An 11,712-nucleotide genomic window follows, 5' to 3' on the forward strand; every position below is an offset into this window, starting at 1 on the left:
TGGTGTAGCCACACACTTGAGCTCACTTGAGTAGCTTGAGTACCAATTATGGTACTTTACACCACATTCTTGCATGTGTAAAACTCTCAAAGTATTAGAACATATTTGTTTAATTCAACTGATGTTACAGTTTCAAAGAGAAAAGAACATTTCTGCCTCAAGCTAAAGATCTTTTCAAATATGAATAATTAATTCATAAAAGCATTGAGACCTTCACATCACCACTATGGCTGTGTTTTTGTTTGGGCAAGGCTTCGCATTGAAAAGATTCAATTGGCCTCTTGTAGTAAAAAACAAACAAAAAAAAAAAGATTATTCCGTGTCCAAATAATCATAATTTTAGTTAATGCAGTAACTTTCAAGTAAAATCAGACATACTGTATGACGCTACCTAATAGTTTTCCAAATAATCAAGTTCCTTCTTTGGCCTTTGGTTTGGATTAAGAGCAGTGGAGAGGTTGTGGTTAACAAATGATCACATACAGTATGTTCTATACCGTGACCAGTCTTGGCCTGTTGCCCAAATGTAATATTACCATAATTATGCCGACAACACACATCCATTCCATAAGTGTAAAGCTAAGCAGTCCAAATCCAATCAATAACTGACATCCTTTATTCCAGTTTAGACAGGAAAAGAAAAGTAATATGGTAGAAACATGTGATACAAATAATACAGAGGAAAATACATACAACAGTAATTGATTGCTACAGTCATTTCGAACTGTAGGCTTACAGTAAATGAAAATCTGATGATTTCATGTCCTGCTTAGAATTTCATATTATACAGTTATTGCTGAAGATTTAACCAATTAAATGGTACATTGCATGAGGTAAAGTAAGAGTGTATAGGAAAATGCTGAGTTAGAATCATTCAGATTTGAATGAATAAATAGCCACATATTTCCTCATGTGGAGGTCTTTAGTCTATAGGTCACAGGAAGTGTTGATGGATATTTCCCTACACCCACTCCAGGTCATTTCCAGTAGTATGGTGTGAATAGAAAACATAAACACCTGCTTCCCTCTGAAGCTACTCGCAAAAAAATCATTTCTGTGTCAACAACTGGGACTGTATAAAATATGAAAATACTTATTCATTCCACTATTTTCCACTTTGACTATGCCCCGGGTATTTTGGACAAGTAGTGGGGTCCTGTTGACAGTCATTAAGAATGGCTGGAGTGGGAATGAAGACAAACTGGAGACAAGCCCGGTTCTCCAGTAGGGCCTGGCTGCTTACAAGATAAATACTCGGAGGATGACCTCTCAGTTCATGATGAACGACCTCTCCTGCTCTGGCTCCCTCCCCCACCCCCCCTCATCACCCCCGCCGCCCTCTCCAGCGGAACAAGCCCTCAAAGCCAGGCTCACAGGCAGAGAGCCTGCAGTGGCTTTGACTGAGTCCGGCTCCCCGTTGCCTCTCTGTGCTGAAACTCACTCCTGTACTGTAGATCACAGAAGCATCATCATCTCCTGCATCAGGTGCAACACACCTCAGATACTGTGAGGTGCACTTCCTCCCCCCGTTCCTCAGGAAAACGCACCGGCATAAGGATGAGTGGGGGAAGATATGAGAAGGAGGATGAAGCTGTCTACCACAGTGGTTTGAGCTCAAGTGCTTCTTACTGTTATAGAACTGGTTTTACAGCTTTTTTTCTGGCTACGCTGGGTACTTTTCAGCTAACCTAACATGAAGCTGATGTATGTTATTCAGACCAAATATTTCTGGAGTTTAACACATTTATGTGACTATGTTATTATTTAAAGAGGGACAAGTGAAGACATTGAACCCTTTAAGTAACAAAGAAAAATGAAGCAGAAGAAAAGGAAAACGGCCTTTTCTGTTGACACCTATTTTCCTCCATCTGTGAAGGCCAATTAATGGAGGAACCAAGGATAATCAAACACCAGAAAACACCAAGTACCCCTGACGGTCTATTGGGGCCAGGCCATCGAGGGACCTAGGTCATCTTTGGGTCCATTGGCCAACCTAATTACAACCTAAGGACATGCAACCCAAGTGTCACGGCAGCTGTGGGGTCAAAGGTGACAAAAGGTAGTTGGGTGAGGGGGAGGTTCAAAGAGAGAAAATGAAGGAAAGAAGTGAGGAGAAAAAAGGAAGGATGAAAAGAGAGAAAAAGAAAATGAATGAGTGAAGAAGTGACATTGATCACGTATTGTATCTAAGCTCTGAACACACTCGCAATGAACAAGCCTTTTTTAAATGAATGTTTTTTCATCACTCTGTGGTCAGATGGATGCTCATTTTATCAACAGTTTGAGTCAGTAAGTGTTGCAAAATAAGCTATGAAGAGAACAAATGTTCATTAAAATGTTCAATTCGGGGGGCGCTGTGGCACAGCTGGCTACAGCACCCATACCGTATACGAGTCCGAGTGCCCACGGGGTCCCAGGTTCGAGTACGGCCTGCGGTCATTTCCCGATCCCACCCCATCTCTCTCCCCCTTGTTTCCTGTCTACATCTTCACTATCCTATAATTCTATAAAGGCAAAAAGGCCAAAAATATATTCTTTAAAAAAAAAATTAAATTTGCCAAAATTGCCCAACCCTTTGTCTGCTTCGAGCAGTGTAACAAATGTATTTGTACTGTTTATTCTCAGTTATACTGTGGTGTAAGACTTCTAATCACATGGTAACTCACAACACAATACTATCACGGTGAGCCACCCTACTGTAGTAAACAGGTAAAAAGCAGGAATTATATACTTCAAATTGTAGTATGCATTTCACAGCATTTGGCACAACAAGATGAAGCAATCTACACTTAATCTAAAATTTCTGCAGTTTGTCCTTGTTTAAGACACACACACACACACACACACACACACACACACACACACACAAACAGACGGTGACTTGTGACTTGTGCGTGTGTACATTTCTTCACTGTGATGTAGAATATCCATGATCTGGCCAAGGCAGGATGCTGGTGCTGCTCTGGAGGGCCATACTGTATGGTCGGCTATAGAAAGTATGATTAAGTCTGATTATGGATCAAGATCTGCTCTACTGTGTTGATAACGTATTGCACATAGAAATGTTGCAATATATCACCATATAGATTTTTTGTCCCACCACCATGGAGCCAATGACAGAATATATTTTTCATACCATATATAGAAATTCCACAGCTACACTGAAATGTGTATATTAAATATACTGACCAGCTACTGTGGTCATTGTCACATCTACTGCCCTTTAGGCCACAAAGGAAATGAGAAATGTTTTTTAATTGCCCAGAAACATAAATCAAGCCATAACGCCATGCACACAGATACAGACATTTGAGTAGACAAACACACAATTATTCATTTCTTACTAAATTAGAACTAAAACTAACTCATATTTGGAAAAAGATTGAAAAGAGCTTGCTGTAGCAGAGGTTTTCCGTACACACACACACGCACACACACGCACACGCACACGCGCACGCGCACGCACACGCACACGCACACGCACACGCACACGCACACGCACACGCACACGCACACGCACACGCACACACACACACACACACACACACACACACACACACACACACAGAACCTCCTAACCTTTTCTGAAGTTGCGGATGACATGTCCATGCTGGGCCCTTAGGTATACGTTAGCAGCCGGACCTGGACAGCCCCTCCAAATGAATCACTGTCATTCCGAGTGTGGAATCAGCATTTCCTGGCCTATCCTGTCTGGAAATTTAAAAGGGAGAAGTGGGCTCTCCCAGAGCTCTGGTATTGATTTTCCGCGCGAACAAAGAGACTTTCTCTAATACATGATACATCATAATCGTGTAATTTGTACCTTTGAGTCAACAGATGAGCACAAAGGGCCTCAACAGAGATGTGCAGCTCTTGAACACTTCACCAGCTGACACGCTGCTAGATGTGGAATACTGTGCTCACTGTGTCCAGTTCTCTTCTCCGAGGTATGGGTCCTGTACGCATGCAAAATATATGTCTTTTTTAATTCAAGCATTGCTTATGTTTACATTTACTATAATGTTCCTTGTAGTTTTCAACAGGCTCGGCGCAAAAGAAAAATCTTTATTTTTAAAATCTGAAGGTAAGAGGTATATTGAGCACAAGTGCTGACCCTCCTGAAGACAACTAATCCAGGTGTGCTCATTTCTGCACTTTGCTGTTCAGAGCACATGTACAACACAACACACCTGAAAGACACATTTAAAGGGGCCACATTGAGCTGCAGCACTCAGACTAGCGCTCAACACAATTATCTCCACGTCACGGCGGAAAAAGTAGGATACACAGATGCACTCATGCAATCACAGGGCCATTTCCCTCCAGCCCCTCGGCTGCTCCCTGTCAGGGGTTAAGTCTGCCCTCTCCCATCCGCACAGCGTGATCTAAAGCACAGAGAAAGTGGGAGACAAAACCAGAGAGAAAGCGAGAGAGCGAGAAAGAAAGAGAGAGAGAGAGAGAGAGAGAGAGAGAATAGAACAGGGGCCTCTTTGAAGACTTTGGGCGAGGGGTGTTAGTGCTCCCTGTGATGTGCTGAGAGCTTCTCTCTCCCTGGCCCTCCTCTCGCTCCTCTGTGCAGCATGCCAGGCTGCATCAGGGCGCAGTTTGCCTAGCGTTCCCCGACAGTCTGAAACACTTTTCCTGATCTCTTTCATCTTGATGGATTGTCAATATATGGATCGTCCTGCTCTCTAATTCAGTGAAAAAATCTAGTTTTCCATTAGTCTCTGCCGTTCTAATGTTCACTGCAGCTTTTCTATGTGTAATTATTAAAGGCAGATTCCAGAAAGCAATTACTGGACTAGCGTTTGTATCTGTGAAATCTTAATAAGCAACAAAAGGACTCCAGTGTGGCGGGAGAACACGAGAGGGAGTCAACAACATTGCTCTGGGCCTGTCAGAGGGAATCCTGCACGCCGCTAACCCTCACAGGGCTCGGCCTGACCTCCCCACACGGACTTCAGAGAGCCGGAGGAGATGACAGCAGCCATAGCGCAGGCCTCGGCCACATGAGAAGGTGGCCATGTTAATGTCCCCATCTGCTTCAGCTGTGACAATTAAACCTCACTTGATGAGTCTTGAGCCGACATGCTTGTAAAGTTCACTCATTTCCCCCCCAAAACCCCTTTTGTCCCTTTGGCAGATGATTGGCAATTGACTTGAGGGGAATTAGCGAGAAAAAAGAAGCTCTCCGCTTGCAACAATGAAATATTGAGCAGCAGCGCCTGTGCAGTCAGCCAGTAATGAGGAACCAATAGTGCTCTGCTACTGTAACAGTAAAAAGGAGAAAAAGAATGGATCGGAGGTAAAGATCCTTTCTCTAAATATCCGCAGTCATCACTGTCAGCATCCCTGGTCAGGTCTGGTCTCTGGCCAACATGCCTTTGAGTGGATCTGAGTGATCATTTGAAAAAACAGCTCTGTTAATTATGACCCATTATGTGTTAAGAGACCATGTCAAATGAGAATTAAGGATTAAGGATCTCATGATTGTTTTAATATATTTTGCCCTATGCACAGATATACATTACATATACACATACATACATTTGATAGAGTAACCAAGCAAGAAGTGTATGTGTTGCAGTATATTTTTACTGAGCAGATTCTCACACATGATAACATCTTTGGTCTTAAGAGAATGTAAGAGCAGGTTTCAGTATGTCAACAGAACAGTATAGTTGAGTGTATTTTATTTTTATTTTAAATGTTTTGCCTTTATGCTTTTAGGTATGTAGGCTAAGTGTTTTCACTATCTAATTTGGTCTCAAACATACTGTTTTTTTTATTTTGTTTGACAAATATACTGCTTTCTCTTGCATGATATCACTTCTCATCAGCTGCTGTGCTGTATGCCTGTGAGCATTTTTAATTTATGAGCAAATTCTGGAGAAAGATCAAACTCTCAAAAGTATAAATCTCCGGCCACCCGACACATGCCACCTGCTTCCTCCACCGCATCAGCAACTTTGTGCCTCTGGCCTGCGTGATTCCTGTGCCATCGTCTCATGAGCGATCACTTTCTCAGCCCACCTCCCTCCTCCTCTCAAAAGTCACAAAGGGAAAACTGTCAAGCTAGTTTCTGACATGCATTTGCATTCCTCAATGACAACTGACACCAGCGAAAGGCCACAGAAAACTGCTTATTGATCAGCTTCAAACTATTCAATGACGCAGATGAGGTTATGTCTGAGAGGGCTCCGTTTGGCTGGGAAATCGTTGGCCGCGCCATGGCTCCATCGCACTGCTTTAAGGAACACAACTTCATTACATCATGCCACTTGTGTTTATATCATTTTAAAGAGCCTGCTGATTGGTTTGTAAGGGAGTTGATGAGAGCGGGTGCCTCGTGTATAAGGCCTATTAACTGCTAACAGTGGCCATTCATAATCTCTTGCATACTAAATGCTGAGGGTGTCAAGCCACATTTACTGACTGAACGACTGGAGAACAGCCAGCTAATGGAATGGGAAGAAGTCCAGCCCAGGTCATTTGACACTGCCAGCTGCCCCCTCTCACAATTAAATTAATTCCCATTGCAATTCTGACCTTTTTCCTCCGAGAGTGGAGAAAATAAGCCGCACGCCACCAGGTTGCAGAGCAGCTGAGCTTTTACAAAAAAAGTTCATCATAGGTTCTTTTGGAGCCTTAAAGAAGCGCTTGTTGGCAGATAGAGCTCTTTGGGACTGAAAGTGGTTATTCTTGCTTAAAAATGGGTCATAAAAAAGTTTGAAAGGTCACAAATCTTGAGAACGTTCAGCCTTTCAAAAGGTTCCTCTTGGAATATTTAAGCTTTCCTCTAAATTGAACCCTTCAGATGGTGGTGAGAGGAACTTTAAATGACTCTTGTGTCAAGACAATCCAAATATCCTTAAGTGGGTCCATATGACATTTCATTTTTTTTCTTGCAAGTGGAGCATTCGCCAAAGAGAGATGCTAAGATAGGTTTGTCGTACAGAAATATCAGAGAAGAGCAAAATAATACCTATTGTGATCGACCTTCTCAAATGACTAAAAGCCCAATTTAGACTGTTATCATGTAGACACCTTGTGTTGCTGGGAGGTGTTACATAAATAAACATTATTATTTTTCATTATTATCATTATTAGTAGTAGTAGTACGCCTTACACTGCAAAGTCGAAGTAAGATGAATAAATCAAGATTGCAAACAGAGCAAGACCATTTCAATTTCAGTAACGACGAAACTATTACTCTCCAAATATGTTGAAAAACAATTATCGTTAAACAGTTTAAGCATTAGATGGACAGACTGCAAAGGCTGAGGGACAGGGAGAAGGAGAGAGATAGAGAAAGGAGAGGGAGAAGGAGAGGGAGACAGAGAGGGGAGGGTAAGGAGTCCACAGAAGGCCCATCACAAATGATAATGCTCTGCTTGCTGTCAGCTTTGTCTCCTGTGGAGCCTGGCAGTATCGGTAGCTGTCAGATAGCCAATAAATTTATGTATGCAAATGACCCCAGTTCAATCCTGCAGCCACCGCTTAAATTTACTCAGCCTTCAAAAGAGGAGGAGGAACATTTCCTGTCAAATAAAATCAGCAATATAGGGAAATACTTGCTGTGAAGAAAAAAAGAAGATTTCAGACAATATGTCCAGTCTGGCCTCAGTGGCCTTTGTCATGAATATAGAATCAAATCCTGTACACCGTTTATACCTCTGAATGCTACAATGTGGAAACTGAAGGAGCATCGCTGTCTAACAAGCACTGTTATTCTTGGGGTCATTAGTGACTAAACACAGATCTGAGCGTGACGATCCTAACTAATCTTCATGTGGGAAGTCAAATATGAGCACGGAGACCTGCAGCCCTGGACTCACGGGAGCACACAAATTCAAAGCAAAGGTTGAGACCTGCGCTTAATCATTACTACATAGACAGGAAGTCATTCAGTGTAAATCAATGTTTTTTTAAGGACCTCGGCCTCATTAAACACTCAGAATACTTGTTTAAATCACTTACATCACTCACAGAAAACCCGACTTTTAAGTATATTAACCTGACATGTGCTGGGTTAGAAATATGTAGGAAAGGTGCAAAAGTGCAGGTAGGGACCATTTGCAAACAGCATAAGATGTTGACTTGCTAAATGCTTCTCTGTGGGGAGATGTGGCCCAGCCAAGGGCACTGAAGGGACTGCTGCTGATGACCTGCTCATTTGTAAGAGCACTGTGGGTGCAGATTAACTCACACCTATAGGGAGATTATCAGGCTCTCTGCATTTAGCCACAACTCCAAACATTTGCTCATCTGAGCGCCACATGACTTATCAGATCTAATTTCTCCACATTTCACAATGACCTTGACATAAAAGGCACCACACGCGCGCACACAGCTCGGAAGACCTGTTGTTTTGTGCTGAAATTAAGAGCTAAAACACATAAATAAAAGGTGGCGGTGTCCTAAATCATTTCTCTCGGGGGCCACAAAATGAGCAGTCATGGGATCATCTGGTGGTGGGGTGGCCACACCATCGCTAGATAAGAAAAATAAATTAATACAATTCTGAGCCGGCTGCCGAGTGTCCTTATCTTTTAACACTGCACATGTAGACACCCAAGCAGACAAACTTGGAATTTGGCCCAATCACAATGGGCTCCATGTTCCGGCTCTTTCCACTCCACTTTACATCCCTTGTCCTTCAGACAAAAGCCTGGGCAGGACTTCACAGGAGCCAGTCTCCTTCCAATGTTTGTAAAGCACTTGGCACATTCCCTGTCAATTTAATTGTATAAATCATTTAAAAAGTACACCACCAAACAAAATAACAATTTAGTACTCAAATTACTTATTCCAAAACAATTGTGTGTCCCACACGAGGAGCTGACAGAGCTCTGGTTATTTAGTATTGGAAAATAGATTAACCACAAATCCTATCAGGGAGACAAAGGGGGGAAAAGCAAGTTGGCCCCCAACTGTGGTTAACAAATTCTCAGATTAACTTTCAATTGATGCCTGGAGCTCTGTTTAAGACATATGAATTACATATACAATATACATACATAAGCGCAGAATGGTCTGTATAAGATCCCTCTTAGAATTGAAGTGGAGGTTGTGATTTAAACAAAGGTTTGACTGCACCAACATGAATGTGAATTATATTTATTGTGGGAAGAAATAGGCTATGGCAAATAGTCTACTGTTGTAACTTAATTGTCCTCATGGACAAGCTATGAGCTTACATGTTTATACTGTTCTTACAACAAAATAAAGTTATAAACTTACGGTGTACACGTCTAAGTGCTACAGTATAAGGCCTATGGGCTATAACTGATACCCATATTGTTTTCGTATGGGGGATGCTGCTGAGGAGGCACCGGGTGTGGTGGAATAGGAGCTCTGGCAGCCGTGTGCATGACAAACTGATGCAATTTCAGCTGTGTCGCGGGAGCGGCCCGATATTTGTCTCTGGCTGGCAAGGCTTAGTTTCCCCGTTGTACGCACAGCTCCCAGATTTGAATCACCAAAGGTCCAAAGGCCTCCACTTGACAGGGCACAAATAATTACAGTACACTGTCTTCATTGGACTCTATTATATTGTTCTTCTTATCTGCGCTCAGGGGCTGCACTTGATCAAGCTGAGGTCACTGTATTCTGACCATAACACAACATAACGTTGCTATTTGGAGATATGATAAATAGCGGTCGACAGGAAGCGTGCGACAGCATTTTATCAGTTTGGGTTGCTTTTTCTCCTCGCCCTTTTTTACTCTACACCCCCACTGCTCTGGTCCAGAGTTGTGGGAATTTAACTCAAAAAAGCACCACGCCCCCGGGAACCTTCGTGCGCTGCGCTGGTGGGAAAATGTAAAACTTGGAGCTGTTGTTAAAGACTTTCTACCTCTAGGCCTATGTAGGCTAGCTTATTGTCAACATAATGACTAAATTAAAGAAAAAGCTTAGGCTACTTTAACCGCAGAGGACCGGTTCATATAGCCTACAAACCTGCAGGGGGCGAATAAACACACAAAACAAAACAGACATGGCAACCTGCTCTATCTCAAAAAGAGTAGTAGGCCAAGGCTATTTTAAGGTGGTGAATTTCAGTTCAACTCAATAGCCTGTTAAAAACACACGATTAGCGACATGTTAAATAGCCAAGAGAAGCCTATATGGACAGATTTATCATAGCCTTTTTCCTCCATGAAAGCCAGTGATCTAGAAAATTAAAGCCGTCAAAATATGCTACTATTAGCCTATGTTTATTTTGTTAAAGCTGTCATCTGTTCATGCGCCTTTTAAAACTTCAGTTTCATACAACGACATAGTGGGTTCATTCATGGGTCAATGTCATCAGAGAGGCCTACATTTGAGCCCTCACAATTGCCATACATTTTCATCTTATTGTCTATTATTTTACATCATCACACTTACTTGTAACAAAGTAGGCTTTAGGCTTTGTGAGACAATATTCAGAGGATTTTCCACCAGATATGCATCTTGTCATGGAAATTAATTGTTAATTGTTAAATGTTTGATGAAAGATGAAAAGTATATATTTTTGAAAGATATCTAGTCCCTTTCTGAAAGAGGGTTAGGCTATATATTTGCCTTAACCTGTAAGTAAATAAAATATTCTACTTAAAACATCTGTTTTTTTAGGAAACTCATACAGTTCACACACATTGATATTCTGATGCACCCACATGTTATTGTAGCACTTAGGGATGAAATACCATTGATTTTATAGATATTTCATTGCATGATTGAATTATTGAAAGAAGTCTTTACAATGTATTTTGCACATAGAGGTGCATTTACAAAATGTATTTGGGCAATGATATACACTTTACCCACACTTAAAATTTTTACTCACCACAAACTTACACTGGGTCGCTATCTAGACTCAGCATTTGGTAGCTATTGTGAAAATACTGTAATCAAATTACTTCGGCATATTTTGTCCTGACAGGGTGGACATGCTGAGCCTGAACAGAGAAAGTAAGCTGCTTAGACAAAGAAATTTTACAAGGTCAACACTAACTTCAGCAGTTAGATTTTTCACCACAAAGACAAAAGAAAAATCAGGGTGGATAATCATTTCAGGGACACACAAAAACTCCTTGTTTTTTCTAAATAAAATCATTATTCTAATCACCAAATTATCAATGCAATATGGAGTAACATCTCATGTTTAGCAAAAAAATAAATAATTTAAGAGCGAAAAAGGAAATTAAATGTTAATTTTACTGTATTTACTTACTTTAAACTTTAATGCAAATGAAATACTTTAATGAAAAATCTTATTTTAAGTCATGCTTTTACTGAATATAACATAGACCACTGAAATAAACTCTCTCATATTTACATGTTATGTTGACATGGCAAATGAGTTATTCATGTCCAGGACACCAGAGTGCACCCCTCGGCAATAATGACCCTGACATACCGTAGGCCTGCTTTGTCTTCATCCTTTGCCTGATGATGAAAACCTGCACTGTTTCAAATGTTCATTAATGTAAGATTTTACAGTTCACCCAGTCTAAGAACATCATATGTTACTTTATGTCCCACAAGCTGATCTATCAACACGACACTCAGAGGTCCATGCAGGGGCAGGAAGGAACTGAGGTGTGAGAAACTAACAACTGTAGAATCGGTATGGGGAGAGCCTCTGAGAACAATCCCAAAGAAGGGGGAGATTTAATGATCATACAGAAGAACCAAAGGTGACCAGACCATGGTATAACCACT

This window comes from Sardina pilchardus, chromosome 8 (genome assembly GCF_963854185.1).
Source record: "Sardina pilchardus chromosome 8, fSarPil1.1, whole genome shotgun sequence".
Taxonomy (NCBI): Eukaryota; Metazoa; Chordata; class Actinopteri; order Clupeiformes; family Clupeidae; genus Sardina; species Sardina pilchardus.